At 40.4% G+C, this 18,410-nt stretch overlaps 1 protein-coding gene and 1 long non-coding RNA gene across 6 annotated transcripts in view; both read right to left on the minus strand.

Annotated features, from left to right (window-relative positions):
* The window catches only part of afap1 (actin filament associated protein 1), a 166,973-nt gene that overhangs the window by 81,972 nt on the left and 66,591 nt on the right, over positions 1–18,410 (minus strand). The window contains exons 1-2 of one of the 5 annotated variants that reach the window (XM_035994001.1): positions 14,613–14,620; positions 7,772–7,774 (exon numbers count right to left, since the gene is read on the minus strand). The exons of the other annotated variants lie outside the window; for them this stretch is intronic. The gene's annotated coding sequence lies outside the window, so the exon portion shown is untranslated. Of the gene's footprint in view, positions 1–7,771; positions 7,775–14,612; positions 14,621–18,410 lie in introns of those variants that run through there. 5 annotated transcript variants of the gene reach the window in all.
* Positions 8,299–12,582, minus strand: LOC116049834. Its single transcript, XR_004104914.1, has 3 exons — positions 12,572–12,582; positions 10,990–10,991; positions 8,299–8,366 (listed from the first exon to the last, which is right to left on the minus strand). It is a non-coding gene; the product is annotated as an uncharacterized LOC116049834 (long non-coding RNA).

Here is an 18,410-nt window from a genome sequence, read left to right on the forward strand (position 1 = left end):
CCTTTCTTCAAAAGCTCACTCCTTTGTCTGAATTCACACTGCCTGCGTTGGCCGTCAGACGGTGCAGCATTAACGCAGGTCTCTCCATTTATTTTGAATGGGGGGGTAGCGCGGGGGGGGACCGCAAAAGCGCGTAGCGGCATGCTACGAAATTTTGAGACAGAATCAACTTTTGGAGGAACGCAACCCCACGTCACGCTGCAGTGGCCAGTCATGTAAGCGTGGATCAGACTTGTGGGTGTGTTTTGAGGCGGTGTGAGAGTCCCATACAGGAAACAGGAAACATCACTGCCTCTTTCTCTGCCACAAGAAGGTTTTAAAACACCAAACACAAGCTCTGAACTGCCCAGGAGTTTGTGGAACAGCTGACTGTTTCCTCAGTCTCTCCGTCTCTTCTCTTTCTCCCGGAAATCAAGCTACCTTCAAGTGCGCTCAAGCGTCAGTCCTTCACACTAATTCCATTGTACATGAAAATATACATGTCTTTGCATGTGTGCACTTTGGATAGTGCAAATACATTTTTCACAAAACACTTTCAATTGTACTACATGAGATGTATTCTCAGCAGTTTAACTTGCTTCTAACCACGTTTGCAGTGTCAACACTAGGCTTGCAGACAAATGATAAGAGCTCTTTCACAATGAATCCCTCCACCCACACACACACACAAAGACACCAACCATTAAAAATACCTAGACATGTCAGAGGGATGTTTTCACTGCAAGGTACCATATTCACACTTCCCGGAGCGCAGAACAAAGGGGGTTTTCCTGGGTGAAGTATGTGTTTGCACGAAGCAGCGGGATCATGTTGGGTCTCGGAGAGAACTTGAGACCCTGCGGCTCCGTTGTTGTTGTGAGAGCAAAAATGCTTAGCCAGGTTGGAGGAAGGAGGGGTTTCTGCCCTCTTCCCAGAATACAGCTGTTGTGATTGACAGTACAGACAGACGCTATCCCACTCACTCTGTGTGTGTGTGTGTGTGTGTGTGTGTGTGTGTGTGTGTGTGTGTTTGTTTTAGGGGTCTGTTTTTTGTTACCAACAGCATTTGACAAGCCTTCAGGTCAGGATCTGTCTCTAAACAATCTGGGCTTAAAATATTGCAGCATCACATATCAGTGGCTCTACACACACGATAACAGTTATTCACTTTCTCTCACTGCATTCACACACAGGTTTTGCACTTGACAAAATGGGATATCGATATAATATTGATATATTGCCCAGCCCTAACTGGTTGGTAGTGCCTTCATTTTTCCATGCTCCAATGATAGCTTGAACTTTCAAATAATGTGACAGCCCTACTTCACAGGCAAATGTTGATTTGATTTAATGAAACCATTTTCTTAGTAGAGGCCGGCCGATTAATCGGCCGATTTTTGGCATTTCTTAACATAATCGGCATCGGCCAATATCAAGCCGATTAATAAGCAGGCGCATCTGCGGGCAGCCTAGTGTTAAAAACATGAATAGGTGACATTTTTTACAGTGCGCCCAGACCAGCTGCCTCCAGCCCCTCCCCTCGTGAATTCTTGCCGTGTGTCACTTCAGGTTCAGACGCTACCGTTAGCAATAGCATGTTGCTGGTGTTCTTGCCTTGTGATTAACTGTACTAATAAAACCGTACAAAACACCGCGGCCACACCGCTGTGGAAGCTCCCCGAATGTCATTTATCAGAGTCTGGTTGTTACCCCTGTCCGTGGCAGTCTCATCCACTCCTATAACGGAGCTAACTCGAGCTAGCTAACCGCTAACAGAGCTAACCGCTAACGGAGCTAATCGTTGCTAACAGAGCCTTCAGTTCTTCGTGCCTGTATCAATTAACTGCATCTATGGACTCGAGCACGAATAAAACCCTTAATTTTATTAAATTGGCTGGATGAGTTTTAAATTACAACTAAGAGTTGTTTGAATGACAGAAATGTGCTCAGATAAGATCCTGATGAGTCCAACAGGACATGTAACAGTAGGATCCCCAAAACACAGAGAAAACACTTCAACAAGGTGAACAAGAATTGACTTTAGATAGCCCTAGTCTGATGTGATTCAACAGGAGTTAGGAGGAAATAGTGTTGAGATTAATAACATGTCACTTTCTGTGAAGCTTGCAGATTTGTATTCTCAGAAATTTAATAAATGCTGATAAGTGCACTAAACTTTATTTTTTCATTGAAAGGTTTATTTGACAAAGTTTATTTTCTTCTTACCTGTTTCGTTTATTTAATATATTTTTCATACATTATTTGTACAATATAGGCTACAGTATGTTTTTACGTTATACATTTTTAATTGAAGTAGCCTATACAGTGTAGATTGGTGAAGTGTTCAATAAATGGTTTTGTTGAGAAATTCTGTGTATATTAGTGTTACGTTTTATCTTTCAAATAGAGGTTTAAAAACAAGCACATATCAGCCAAATATCGGCCAAAATAAATCGGCAGCATTAATCGACCATCAGCTGACCCTGATTTCTAAAGATCGGCATCGGCATTGGCCAGAGAAAAACCATATCGGTCGACCTCTATTTCTTAGTGTTATGACCAGGGCTTTAAATTGACACCCGCTAATCCACCAAATGCGGGTAAAAATAAATTTCGGGAGGTAACATTGTAAAGTTGGCTGGTCATAAATGAAGCGGATTGTGGCTTGGAAATGCAATCTTTATCTGGCAACTCTGCTTGTAGTACTAATCCTACATTTCCCATGAACACCATTTGGTGACATGTCGTACAACCGTTGGCTACGTGCCTAACGTGCAGTATCGATTACGAGCTACGCTAAAACGGAGAAGAAATTAAAGTTAGTTTGGAAAAAACAAAACACGTAGGCTGGTAACTTAAAAAAAATATACTAGCCACGTTGGCTGGTGCTCAAAACAGTTCATTTAAAACCCTGGTCTAACTCTGGAACATCCAGAGATCATACTCCTACTACTAGAATCAAAATCCTACTCCATTTCCTAAACCATTTCTCTGATGTCCATCCAGAATAAGCGTCCATAAATACCCTTACAAATCTTATTTAAATGGGGCTTCCTAAAACTTCTTCTTGCCTCATAACCATCCAATGAAATTCTGATAACTGTTCATACCTGGTTACAGTGCAAACAGAAACTGGTCAGCAGTATGAGCTTCATGGTGCAAACTCCCCACAATGAAAACAAAGGTAGATGAAAAAAAACGTGGCACAAATGATAAAAAAAGAGAAAGGCCCATAAACGTGCTTCTTATATCACTGCAGTACTGACAACTAACTTTACTAAATTTTATTAAAAGTGTCAAATCCTAATAGAAGTGATCTCAGGACACTTTACAGATAGAGTATGTCTAGACCACACAATCATTTACAAAGACCCAACAATTACCCCCCAAGAGTAAGCATTTGGTGCAACAGCGGCGAGGACAAACTCCTCTATCGATCTAAACTATACTAGAACATGTATACTACAATGTCTACAGTATGTGACCTTCCTTGTTCTAAAGCTAACAATACATGGCACGCCAAGCTGTAACATGAAGGGACACTGACATAAGCATACAGACAGCAAAACCTGTGCAAAAACAATAACCAAGTCAATCTGGTTTGGGTGACAAATTCTTCAGTTTTCCTGTTTTCATACTAACAAAATACAGTTCTCCGCCAAACGGCCTGTTCAGGTAGTTATACTCTTTGTTACAGTAAAGCTACAGAACCAGATCAGCCAATGGCATGTCATCTTATTGCATGCCATGGCAGATCAAATTAAAAACTGACATCAAATCTATTCGGGAAACATCCAGTCAAAATGAAATGTCCAGGTACAAATACCTTTTCTACTTCTTATTCTAAGCTTTAGCTGTATTGTCCTTCTCTGTTGCAGGTGATTGACCCCCCACCCAAGTGTAACAGCCTGCTGATGTAGCAAAGAGATGCATGAACGTTTAATGAGCCAACCGCCCAATCATCTTCACTGAGCACTTTCTGTGCTTCTGGGAAACTTAATTGCATCGTGGGCTGACAGTTACAGTAGGATGATGGTTGTTGTTAATTGAGGTTGGTTTATGGTCTGGCATCGTCATGGTTACTGCCTCCAATGAGCCCCCAAAACACAGCAGGGCATTGCTGGAAAGCATTCATTTGGGCAATAGACACGTGATCTCACACACACACACACACAGCGCTGTTCTGCGCTCTAGCCAGAGAATACTTCCGTTGCAGGAACACTTTAGTAGTCCAAGAAGAAGTAAATATATTTACTAAGTATAACGAGGTTGGGTTGTCCATCCTATTAAAATGGCTAGGCTATATAAGAAAATTGTAAAAGAGAGTATTATATTTCGAACATATTCAAGTGCGAATGAGAACCGTTTGGAGGGGGATGCCAGGTTGTGCAAAAAAAAAAAAAAAAGAATATTCGTATGTCAAATTTTCAAATCGAATACCAACCCACCGAACAAATATTCGAATATTCGGGTCCAGCCCTAGAAACAATTAGTCTATTAAGTCAATCCACGGATAATTATTTAGCGACAGTTGGTTTTAGGGATGCACGATATATCAGCAATCATATCTGTAACGATGTTAGTTATCGTTTTATACATTGGCCGATGAGCAAAACTTGTTAAAAACAATTTTAACATGCGATGAATTTTTCCATCTAGCTGCCGTTGTGAGAGTCAGGGCGGTGCTGGTGTGTGTGTGTTTTTTTTTTTTTTTTATTGGTCACAAAGTTTTTGACACAGGATTTAAATGCTGAAGACGAAGCAATGTCAGTGGGGACGTTTTTCAAGAAAACGTAAGACACGTGCAGTATGCAATACTTAATCAGTTACTCATACTAAAGTCAGAGTAATGCCTGAAGGATGCAACTAGTAACTAAACCTGTCAGATGAATGTAGTGGAGTGAAAAGTACATTTCTCTCTAAAATGTAGCGGAGTAGAAGTAGAAAGTGGCATGAAAAGAAAAGACTCCAGTGAAGTACAAGTACCTCAACATTTGGACTTAAGTACAGTACTGGAGTAAATGTACTTAGTTACATTCCACCACTGCCACTTCACAATCAATATCAGGAGCAAGCTTCTACCAAGCAGCCTGAAGGCCCACAGCGGCAGCGGCAGAACACACATTAGCCAGTGTGCAGAGGGAGAGAGGGAGGGAGAAAGAGAGGGAGAGAGGAAGGGAGAAAGAGAGTGATGTGTGTCGGTGAGCAGGAAGTTAACAGTAACGCTATAGTTGTGAATGTAGCAGTGCAGTCTGGGTACAGTTTAGATCCGACACGCTCCAACTCAGTAGTTTCCTGTCTCTGTGTCCCGTGGGTTTGTCCACGCCTCTTTAGGAGACTAGCAGCAGGTCCTGAGTGTGTTAATTCCAACAGGAGAAGTGAACGTGAACACAGATTATGAGCGATTCTTTCGCCCCGTAGTCACCAAAGTAAATATTGGAGCCATTCTTTAACAAGCCACATATCTCCAGTAGAGCTGAAGATCTTTGCCCGAACCCGACGGGACCCGACGGGTTCGGCCTTAATTTCTATCATGTTACACGGGCTCGGGCCGGGCTCGGGCTTGCGCTCCCGTGATCTCTCCCTCGCCAACCCAGGGAAAACCCTGATTAGTCAGAAAACCTAAACAGGATATTTAATTTTATGTTCATTAGTTATTGATTTGATATCCATTAAACTTTTTCACAGTGTGAGTTAAACTGGACTTTAACTTGCGACACGTTATAAAAGGAGCCAAAAAACTACCGCTGTTAGTTACTTGGCGGCCCTGTGACTTGTTGAGAAGAAAACAATGCGTTAAAGCTATGATTTATGGGCTTTTCCAAATGTTAGAAAGACATAAAGACTACTTTTTTCAAATTCAGTGTTCACATGTGTTTTCAGTATGTACAAAATATGATTATCATAGATACTTGTTTTATACTGATCATGTAGACATTGATATATAATCGCTTATCGGCCATAACAGAAATGTTATTATTGGTTATCCATATCAGCCAAAATGTTCATATCAGGGCATCCCTAATTGTTTTAATCAACCAATTGTTTCAGTTGTTTAATGGAGCAAAAATGCCACACACTCACTAGTTCCAGCTTCTCAAATGTGAGGATGTGCTGCTTTTCTGTTTTCGGAGATATTCAATATACAGTACAATGATATATCAATAATATACAGTACAATGAGATATCATCGGAGATATTCAATATACAGTACAATGATATAATTGTACTGTATACTGAATATCTCCGATGTGAAAGTTCCAAGCTCAAGAGGAAACTTGGAACCTCAATTCATGATAAGAAGTGCTCCTCATTTGCATTTTCACGATGACTTTGAAGCAGTGGTCTTCAATGTTTTTCAAAATTTCTTAGCTGAAAGAGAGACCGAGTAGAAGAAGTAACACTCCATAAGTAAAGTCCGAAGTAAATCCGTAAAATAACAGAAAAGGTTCATTACCCGGACTTTTGCCACATAAATAAAAAACGGAAATGATGTGTGTACCTACAGTTTTAAAACACGACCAAAACGTCTAAAAAAACCGCCCAACATGTTGAAAAAAGTGACAAGAAATAAAAAAAAAAAAAAAAAAAAAACAACTTCAAAAATGTCGTAAAAAGCGACAAACTTCAGGAAAAAAAGCAACAACGTGGAAAACAACCTCCGTGGCCGACAAAAGTTCTCGGAGCACAAATTATGCAATTTGAAATGTATATTAACAAAAATACAACTGTGAATCATGTTCTATATGGACAATTTGTTAAAATATACAATCATACTACTGTTAATACACAGATATTGCTTAGAGTGTACTGCATATATTGTATACAATTGAGTTGCATAATAAACTGGGCCGAATGGATGAAAATAAATGGTTATTATTTATACATGATGTTTTCACGTTAAACATACAGTGAATCTTTAAGCTTAACTGTATGGCTGCCATACCAGCTGCCTTTAACTATGTTGGATTGATATTAATGTATATTTTCAGACGACATAACTCTACGATCCAAAAAGGCCTTATGTACTGGCACATTTGGTCTGCACTGCTGGTGAAAAGCTGTGAAAGTCATGCAATATTACCAGTCAGAAATGTTTCATAAAGGGTTTGCAAAGCCTCCACTTGGCGGAGAGAGGGAGAGTTGTGAACACATCAGAAGACGGGCGATGCTGCATTAGTTTATGATGAAAGACAAGCTGTCTTGCTCTCTCCCCATTTCTCCGCTCTGTAATTATGAGGTTTGTGTGTTTTCTTCTTCCCATTGGACATGCAATGCCAACATCACAGAGCAGGACTCACTGCTATTGAACAGTACAGGTGGTTTACCGTGCAAACAGATGTTTCCCTGACCACAAATACACATCTGCAAAACCCTGATCTGAAGGAAGGGGGGGGGAGAAGAAAGGGTTATGGGTAGAAGGGATAGGGCAGCGCTGACAGGGGTTTACAGAAGATATGAGAGAAGAGGAGGGAATAGTCTGGGAGAAAGAGGAGAGGCCCTTCAATAGCAAGCTAAAGACAGCTAGTGTAGAGCCATGATGCTCCCCTTTGGTATCTCTTTTAAAAAGATAATTAGAAGATACTCAGCTAAAACCACAGGCCAACTGAAGGGAGATGGGTAAAGGGGAGAAAAGGAACTATATAGAAGCTCCAGCTCTGGGATTCTATCCTCTGCTGGGAAGAGAGGACGTGGTTTCCTTGACTGGGCTGGAAATGGTAGCTGCCTGGGTGTGAGAAAAGAATGCAACTTCCATAACTCTAATAAAACACTTCTGTACAATGTGACAGACCTTCTTAGCTCAGGGTGTCCCTTATGTGGTATTAACCTTTATTCACTTTAAGACATAAGACATATAATCAGTCCAACATATTTAAATATCTCTGCTCATAATGTCCAGTGAAAATAATTTGAGATGCCATCGAAATGATGACAGCGCTCTGCGGTTATGGAGGCTTGAATGTCTCAGCGGCCTGCAAGGTCCTCAAACATTTCCTACTGCTTCAGCTTCACATTAAAAGCATTTAACTGTCCAAACACCAGTTGACTTTTATTATGAAGTAGTCACAGGACATGCAATGTTTGTCAGTGAACTTGACACTGACCGGCATCAAAAATGCGTCTACAGAACAAGACAACATTTTCAGCATTTTTTGACAGCGGATCTGTGTGAAACAGTCAGGAGCAGCCACAGTGAGCTGTCAGATGGGTTGAGTCAATCTTAGCACCTTAAGAGTATAACTGGTTATGGAGGGAGGCTGGGCGCCGTTTATCCAGACTGATCTCAATAAGTGGCGTATGTATGACACGCCAATTCGTATTAGGGCTGGGTCGACGTCATCGATTACGTAAATGCGTCGAAACAAATAATTTGCGTCGACGCATCACTAAACAAAATAAATAAATAAAACGTGTGTGCAAATTAATTAATGTAATGCGGAACTAATGTAATGCGGAACTAATTTAATGCGGAACTACTGTTAGATACGCATATCCAACGCCATCACCCAGATGTGCCAATCACTGGAACGAGACAAAAAAAAACTGTACAACTTCTCCTCCCTACAGTGTTTAACGAGACTTTAGATACAAATAATTAAAGTTTTAAAGGGAGAAGAGCTTGGATTGTTAAACAAGAGCTTATTCATTATTTTACCTACTACTGCTAAAAAAAGCAAATACAGGCTACTCTTTTTGCACTTGCTCGGTTTACTTTTGTTTTAATTTTTGTATTCCTCCTGAAAGGGTTATTTTGTTGTTGGATTGATAGCCTACATCTGGCACTAAAAAATTATTTTACTTGAACAGTGCAGTGTTAAACAATTTCAATAAATAGAGATTTTAACCTTATTGAAATTTGTTTTGTGTAAATTGTTAATAATTGAGCAATGGGAAAATAATCGCTAATTGAAAAATTAATCGTTAGATTAATCGTTTAAAAAATAATCGTTTGGGACAGCCCTAATTCGTATACCATTTTGGCGTGTTAACAAGACGCATAATCGCTTTTTAGCGTGTTTATCAATGCCGTTTGGCCTCCATTGACTTACATTACCTTGCAGTGGCATGTCAATTTACGCCAAGTTCTCCTAAGAAAATTATGTAGCATTAAGAGCGTAGCGAGTAGTATGAAAGCCCAAAAATCCGCATAGGTTGGGGTGGTGGATGGGTCAAACAACACAGGACTTTCACCCAGGAGACCGGGGATCGTGATGTTGTCATTTCCAAGGCAACAGCGCCAGTGTAGCCTACCAGTGTTGCTTTCAGCCCAGGCTAAAATTACTCTGGAAACATACTCTTGATAATGCTTGGGGGGAATTTTATTTCATAATGTCACATTTATTTATTACCCTCTCTCCCTGCCTTCCTCTGACTCTCTGTCTCTACCCGCCGCAGACAACTTCGCCCCAAGAGAGTCAAACCAGCTGAGGAAATAGAATTTCAGTTCACGGCTGTAACGTTACCGTTACGCCACCGTTACCAATCCCAGCAAACTTTCTGTTGCTTGCTGATCTGGCAGAGAGTCACCGGGGGTTCGGGATCAGATCATGGGGATCTGACCTCCGGTGCTGGGTCTAATATTCTAATATTAGCTGCTGCAGCTAGCTAGCAGCTAGCCTCCAGCCCTGTGACCTTTGTCCCCGCGGTTCGCTCCCCGGTGCTGACTGACTCTGGTCCGTCTGCAGAGCTGGCGTTACCCGCTCTAGCTGAGCTGGGAATCTGCCGCACTCGTGTTTTAGTCATATTTTCTTTTGTTTGCAGATAGTGATATGTTATGATGCACTGATGTCAGGCAGGCTTGCTAGTTGCCTTTAGTCGAAGTCTGTGAGATAAAAGTCCCCTGAAATAAATAAAAGTAAAACATATGTATTTAGGCTATTGAACTATAATGACTAATGCGTATGTTCATATGTATTGCCTCATTTATGTATTTCATTATTTATTTCATAGCCATATTTATGTATATTTATGTAAAGGGGGCAAAAAATGGATGATCAGTCGCTCAGGAAGTTATAGGCTACAGTTTCCCACAACTGCAGCCGAGACATTCTAAAACACTTAACGTGAAAAAGCTTAACATGGTTTAATCTACCTAAACAATGATCAATCAGATATCAGTCAGTTATCAGTCAGATAACGTCCATAATAATTGGACTTTGGGTTAGATTTTTTGACAGTTTTCAGTGGTTATAAGGAGCAATATGAGATAGAAATTTTGTAATCATTGATCATTGTTTAGGTACATTAAACCACGTTAAGCTTCTTCCTCGCCATAGGCGCCAATGAAGAAGAAAACGTTAACGTGAGAGAACTTCTATAATTGTTGAATTTCAGTTTAGTTTTTTTGACAGGCTAAGTGTTCATGACAAGATATGGCCATGAGAAATATGGTGATGGTTAAGTGTTTTTTTTTTTCATGTTAAGCGTTTTAGAATGTCCCCTGCAGCCTGAGTTAAAGCAAATATGGTAGTGTATATTTTGGTCATTCGATTTTCATTTCATGAAATACATAAATGAGGCAATACATATAAACATATGCATTAGGGTTTCCAAAGCAATTTTAGCCTGGGCTGAAAGCACCACTGGTAGGCTACACTGGCGCTGTTGCCGTGGAAATGACAACATCCGGTCTCTGAATATGAAAAAAACAAGCCTTTTTTCGTTTCTATTTGAGTGATTTCATTTTTTGTTATATGAAATAGAAAATGAAAATCAAAGTATATTTTAAATTTCTCCCATCCCCTTTTGACAATGAAAAGGAAAATTTTCAATTTCAATTTCAAATTTTGTATTTTAAAACGAAAATCAAATAACCATTTGTTTTTAGTTTTTTAATACATGAAAATCGAATGAACAAAAAAGTACACGGACCCAGGTATCATTTGTTCATTTGTTTTCACATATGAAAACGAAAAAACAACTCCTTTTTCCGTTTTTTTAGAAAAACGAAAAAACAAAATTATGACTTCATTTTTGGTTTTCCCGTTCTTGCACGGGAATCAGAAAAACCACTTGATATTCCGACGTTCCCCTGTGGGTGGTGCTAAATCTGATTGGCAGGATATGCATTCATTGTTTTTCAAATTAAGAGTTTACCCACACTGTATTTGTTAGCCTGTAAAATGAATAGTCTATATGTAAAATTAATAGTCTATATGCATGCTTTTTGTCACCCAATTATTTGGCTTAACTGACTGAAAAATCTATTGAAATAGCCTAATGTAAACATGTTCACACATTGACAGCTGTCAGACAAAAGGCACGATCTGTTTTTGTAGGAGAGGGGAAGACCCATCTCATCGTTTAATCGTGTTGTGTTCAATGTCATGTTAAACAATTTTTTGTTCCCGGTCAAAAATGACCGTTCCATTAATACTCATCATAAAAATTTAAATAATACATTTATTCTTTGTTTTAGATGTTTTTATTAACTTAAATTCTTATGAATATCTATGTCTATTTGTTATTTATGGCCTGTATGCCTCATTGATCTGAGCTTATACATCTTGAATTCGATCAAGTACTAAAAAACATAATTGCTGGATTATTTTGACGATAATAAATAATCAGATGAAACATAGTATACTGTTTATCACAGATTACATTGGGCCGGAGTTACCAAGGACATTTGTTTAGAAACCATTTAAAAATGTATACATTCACAGTAAGTAACACCTGTTTGGGTCAAAAGTAAGAGATTTTATCTGTCACTTTGGAAAAATGGTCATGGACCCAATTAAGGGTCACATTCCTCCTGAAACATGTCCGATTGGGTCGTGTTTGGTTCAGAAGCCTTTATCTGCGATTTTTGACGTTAGAAAGTGCTGCTTCGTTCCACTACAATCTAACGTTAGCATACTCATAGCTAACTATTATGTAGTTGCATGCTAACACGACATAGCGGAGTATATATAGCTGTATGTATATAGCAGGACTTTGTACCGTAAAAAAATCACCAATAAAGGCTTCTAAACCAAATACTACACAACCGGACATGTCCCAGCAGTAAAGGGACCGGAATTTGGGGTGAAATGTCCAGCATTGAGCGACATAATAGTTTGCTAGGAGTATGCTGGTCTCTCACAGAGATCTCATTTGAAGCCCTGTTTTTACCTGATACTTTCATAAAAGTACAAACACATGAAGTGAGAGGTATATACACATGCTTAAACTTTATTTAAAGCATGACTAACCTGAAGCAGGACGGATCATGACCTGTAACACCAAAGTAAGGCTTCTAGCTCAGGCTAGCTAGCGTTAGCAAATTACCTTCAAAGTTGCATATAAACTTAATTTTACAGGCTAACAAATACAGTGTGGGTAAACTCTTAATTTGAAAAACAATAAATGCATATCCTGCCAATCAGATTTAGCACCACCCACAGGGGAAAATCGGAATATCAAGTGGTTTTTCTGATTTCCGTGCAAGAACGGGAAAACCAAAAATCAAGTCATAATTTAGTTTTTTCATTTTTCTAAAAAAAAAACGAAAAAGGAGTTGTTTTTTCGTTTTCATATGTGAAAGCAAAAACAAATTAACGAACGATACCTGGACCCTTCCTTTCCTAAACCCAACCTGTCCGCTGTATACCGCGTAGACATACACGCGGATAGCTCAAAATGCGTACAGATAACACTTTAGAAAGTGTAGCGTGTATGTTTACGCAAAGTCATGATGTCACGTTGGTTCATCTGCATGTGTGAGTGTATTGTAAGCCTGTGTGGCTAAATGACAGTGGCTAGACAGGCAGATCCAAACACAAGTCAGAACACCACATAAACTAATTCATAGAAACACACGGAAATTACACATAAATATATTATGTGCTCACAAGACCTCCCTTAACCTGAAAGACCTCTTGCTGGGTTAACACCCCCCCAAAAAAAATAAATAAATAAAACTCCACATTACTGCCACTACCACTTAGCTACAATGCAGATTTGGTCATGTAAGCCAAAAAGCTTTGTCCAAGACAGACAGATGGAGAGACACACATACATACAGAGAGAGAGAGAGAGAGAGAGAGAGAGAGAGAGACACACACACACATAGACAGACAGACAGACTGACTAACAAGCTAACGGGCTCATCCTATTACAACTCTAAGCCTATTAAAGATGCCTGGGGAGGCTCATCAGAAATGATCCTCTCCTAATAGACCCAAATTACCAAGGTAACCATTAAGACTAAATATAACTATTTCAACTGTTAGTTTTACATTTTGAGGCAGGAGTCCAAAGGTAAATGCTAGGTTGATGATGATGGTGGTTAAATCAGTAGGCTGCTGAGAGTGTCCTATTTGGCATTAATCCGGTTTTCTGAATTGTGCTCGAGCTAGGCCAGAGATACCCCTCCTTCCCCCTGCGTTTTTCCAGATGAATATTGACACAGGGGGAAGGCCGGCAGGGCTATGATTAGTCAGCTCAAAATTAAAGTCTCTGTTCCCACAAGCCAGCTTACTGACTAGCTGGCTTTTGGAAGGACCGAGGGAGAGATTACAAACTCATTTCTCCTCATCTCTCCTCTCCACTTCTGGGATCCGTCTTCCCCTCCACCACCAGAAAGGAGGGGCTCGCACGTGAAAGCTTTTAAACTTCAATCATCATTGGGATGAACAGACCCCCAACTCTAAAGCAGAACCAAATGGGCCAAGTGGGCCAGAACGGTGACACCATGTACCCATTCTGCCCACATCACACACACCCCAATTAATTGCTCCTGACTCAGGGTTTCCGTGAGGAAAGCTGCAATAATAATGGCAATAAACACTTAAACACTTGGCCATTTTTGCCCCCAAAACATGGCACCCCATAAGTGGGAGAGCTTTTGAGCATGGACTTGCTGAATGGGATCCTTGACTTGCCAAAGTAGCTTGCTGTGTTTACACCACCAGCTCAATTAGTAGGAAGTATTGATGGGCCATTTTTTTGCCAGTCCAATTTACACACATGATGGTTTTACATTGCGCAAACAGTGGTACAGACAGTAATGTCACAGCCACACACACACAAAATGGTTAAAGGTAAAATTAGGTTGTGATTAGCCATTTTCAAATTTTAAACATACGAAATATAGGGCTGTAACAGTTTGAGTATTTGTGCCGAACCGTACAATACGCACAATACACAGTATGGTGATTAATGACATAATGCGGAACCAAAAGTCTCAAGAACGAGTTCTGCCTGGGAACTTTTAGCCGTTCACAGTTAGCAACATTTATCACAACAAGCCAATTGGCATGCGAGTCAGTCACACTTTGGCTAACACACATTTGAAGGCATCACCCAGATGTGCCAATCAACACGTATTATTCTATGTATATTGGTATGACAGATGCTTTTCAGTCTGTTGTGACCTGTTGCCTTTTTTTCAAGTGTTAAAGGGATACTTCACCGATTTAGCATTAAGCTTTGTATCAGCAGAAACACGGTAGTATTTTTGAATGACCGTGCTTCCCTCCCTCATGTCCCCCTGAGACGAGAGATCTCGGTATTGTGGGTCTGGAAAAAAGCCTCTGATGATGCAAAAATCGTCATTTTCCGTCATCGGAGGCATTTTTGCCCAGAGGCAATGGACTACAGCCAGTAGAGCTACTTCCGCATGTTTTCAACCCGCCCATAGGGGGTTGGACTGTCGTCTTTCTCCGAAGACTGCCGAGGCAAAACGAGTGTCAGCCATCTTGAATCCTCGCTTACTGGCTTCTCAGCAGAAAACTTTTAGATAGATAGATTTATTCATCCCGAAGGAAATTTTAGAACATCAATTATGTGCATTGAAACTACCACCAGGATACATTGGTACAGATCGGAGAATATACAGGACACTTTATTACAGACGGAATACTCAACACACTATGCGAGTTTCGCCGGCCGGATATGGAGACCAGCGGTGTTGCTTGATGCATCTGGCCTGTAAAGGGACAATATCAGCGGGGAACGTTAAACGAGTGTGCCGGTAGAAAGCTAACGCTAGCCGGCCACCTGTTCCATCAATCCTGCTTGCAAGTGTCCACTCATTAGACAACAAACTGGACTACATCCAACTTCAACAAAACTCCCAATGCAAGTTCAGAGACTGCTGTGTTTTTGTTGTTGTGGAAACATTGCTGTATCGGACTATCCAGCTACCAGGCCGGCTGCTCTGTCGCCGGGTAAGACTAGCTAGTGGAGGTGGGCTGTGTTAACACGGACTGCCTGGTGCAGAAATGGGGTGCTTATATCCTAGGGCTGCACAATTAATCAAATTTTAATCACGATCACGATTTTGGCTTCCCACGATCAAATTCATACGATCGAGCGATATTTAAAATGCGTCATTCCATTCATAGAACGCTCCGTATCAAAGTTTTGTTTTTCCAAAGCTCCGTAAAACACTGTCTGAACACGTGCCTCCATGAGCCAATCAGAGATGTTCCCTGCACCACGCAGCTTAGTTTAGATGTAGACAGTCACAGAGGACAGAGAGTAACGTCGGTCATAAGTTGTCACAAGGTTTACCAGTTTACCAGTAAACGCAACATTTTGTCCCATCTGTGTTTTTCAGACAACAGTAGTGACTAGTTGTGTCTTTTAGCTCATAGCTTTAGCGGCAGACTGTTGGGCATCCCGCTGTTGGCATCCTCTACAGTGAAATACAGTCACACTACACCGTTTAGCTGTCAGCATTTTAACCATGTTTAAATCAGTTACTACTGTAGCTAACGGTAGGCTAACATTATCTGCTGTGTAACGTGTTATTAGTGTTTACTAGCGTGACATGAAGCGATGTTTCTGTTGCCTCTAACGTCTGTTTTGGAGCATCAGAGCGCAACGCAGACATTTAAGTGGCACCGTAATCCGCGTCGCTATTTCGTCCGGAAGATACTGGGCACTGGTGCCGTATTGGCACCGGATTTTAACATGCGCCGTTAACGTGAACAGAAAATTGCGTTGCCTGTATCTTTTCACGGCAAACGCGCACGTGTGGAAAGTGGTCGCACAACAGCTGAAATGGTATACTACTCCATAGTATCCTTCAACAAAGGAGGAATGTAGCACAATATGGATGTATGGGCAGGAATGTAGCACAATATGGATGTGAAAGCAGTTAGCCTATGTGACAATAAAATTTGTTGTGGTTAAAATCAACAAATAATTGTGATAATCGTGATCTCAATATTGATCAAAATAATTGTGATTATCATTTTGGCCATAATTGTGCAGCCCTTTTATATCCAATAACTGCTAACTGCTGGTGGAGTTTGTGACTGTTAAATGCCGACCATTCTACATTCCACGCAAATTTACGGCTGTGTTTATACTCTGTGTTTACAGCCCACCAAGCGCTAATGCTAGTAGCTATGTGTTAGCTGAACTTTACGGAGCATATAATGTGTGTGCACTAAATGTAGCCTGTTTCATATGTTGTTTTTATATATTTTAAATGTGTAACACCACTTGAGCCACGGTGAAACGTTGTTTCGTGTATATGGTTGAAATGACAATAATAGTGACTCCAAAGCTGGGGCATGACTTCTGTGTAGTATTACACCCGTATTGGAGCACAAGCCTACCTAAAACTATAACTTCAAGGCCTCAGTCCTTACTAGGCAACCACTGAAGCATTAACAAATGGCTTTTCCCCTAAAAGTGATTCTTCTGATTCCTATAAATATACCTTTGAGAAAATGTGTTGGGAAACTGGGTAAACTAGCTGGGGTTACCATCTATTACATTCCTGCATATTTGTTGTCATAAACTCACATTGGTTAAATCCTCGTCCAAATCCAAAACCAACACATGATCTGCTACATTCTCGTGTGCCGCTGAGATGTGATTACAACCCCTCTACACAATGGATGTCTGTCAGAAGCTCACCAAATGCCAGGCAGAGGAGCGCCGCTGGGCGACCTGATACCCTGCAGCTGCTAGCACAGGTCCTGTTATTCTAAGACTCCATTCACTGCTACAGGGAGAGGAAATTAGAGATATGGAGGAGCATTTGTGTTGTCATTCCAGGATCATGTTAGGAAACCTCTGGCTGTGGTGTGGAGTCAATGTTGACCTGGACTTTGTAATGTGTGACTAAGCATTATTGTTAATATGACTGTTGAGGTGGATGGACTATGACCTGAAAATAAAATAATTTCATTCAATTAGCATTGAAGTCAGCCTAAAAGTCTAATCCCAAACCCAAAAGGTGGTCAGACTGAGTTAGACTGACTAATGCCGGGTACACACCACAAAAGAATTAAGCCAATTTTGGGACTGATACCCCCTTCCCGCCATGTTTGCACACACTAAAGTCATATTTGATAGCGCAAGATTTACTTTCTTTGTGAAAGTGTTTTCCCCCAAAAATTAAAATATGTCAAAGTATTACCATGAATCCAACATATTATTCGCAAAGGTAAATCGGCCTATTCGTAAAAAACAACAACCTCAACAACACTGATGATAGGCTTACTGGCCTGTATGATAGCCACTACGGTAGCCATCAGTCAAGCTTATGGATTCACTGTGTGTTTGACATTTAAACATGATGATATATGAATATGTAAATAATATTTTAATAGCTTAGTATTGTAGGGCACCATAAAAAAGGTATGTGTATAGGCTTTAGGCCACCCTACACGTTATTGTAGGCCCAGTTTAATACGCCTGGCCCACATAGTGTGGGCCAGGCATAAGCTAGGTCTACCTTTGTCCTGCTGTTGGGTACTACCAAGTCAGCAAGTTTGTATCATTTCACAGGACAGAACCCCCATGTTTATACCTTACCGTCAGCCAAAGCTATACTGTAAAGAGTGCAACTCCAGCAGAAGCTTGCAGCAGTTTTTACCATTATTGACAGTAATTTTAAGAACCCTACTGAACCCTTATTTTATGTTTCAGTGAAGCATGCAACATAATGCTGTATGTGTTGTTGACGTATTTGGATCTGTTGTCTAGCAACAATGAGGTAATGAAAACCAGATTTGTTTTAAGGTCACAATGCTAGAATTAAGTTACAGAACAGTGCTATGTCAGAAAGCTGGAATGATAAACTAATACCTAGAACTAATATAAGCACCAGCTACATGCTTTTAAAGTGAGTTGCTCCGCAATATGTGTTAAGGGAGTATGTCTGGATACAAGATTATTACAACTTGAACACCGGAAATAGAAAACATTACTTTCCGCTTTGGGGGTCAGTGAAGGTAAAGGGGGATCTTTTCCATCCATTCAGTCAAAAGATGCCGCTATTTCTGTTATTTTGAAGTGGAATTCCAAAATGAAATCTGTCTTGGGTGGTACCATCATCGACCAACAGAACATCTACACTTCAATGTGGCCTGCAACTTTATGTTGCCCCTTGTTAATCCAATGATTAGGCTATATCACCACATTCCACTGTGCTAGGTAGCAGCAATGAGCAGCCTGAACTAGCCTAAGCCTTAAAGTGTCTATTG

The sequence above is a fragment of the Sander lucioperca genome, chromosome 17 (assembly GCF_008315115.2).
Source record: "Sander lucioperca isolate FBNREF2018 chromosome 17, SLUC_FBN_1.2, whole genome shotgun sequence".
Lineage (NCBI taxonomy): Eukaryota > Metazoa > Chordata > Actinopteri > Perciformes > Percidae > Sander > Sander lucioperca.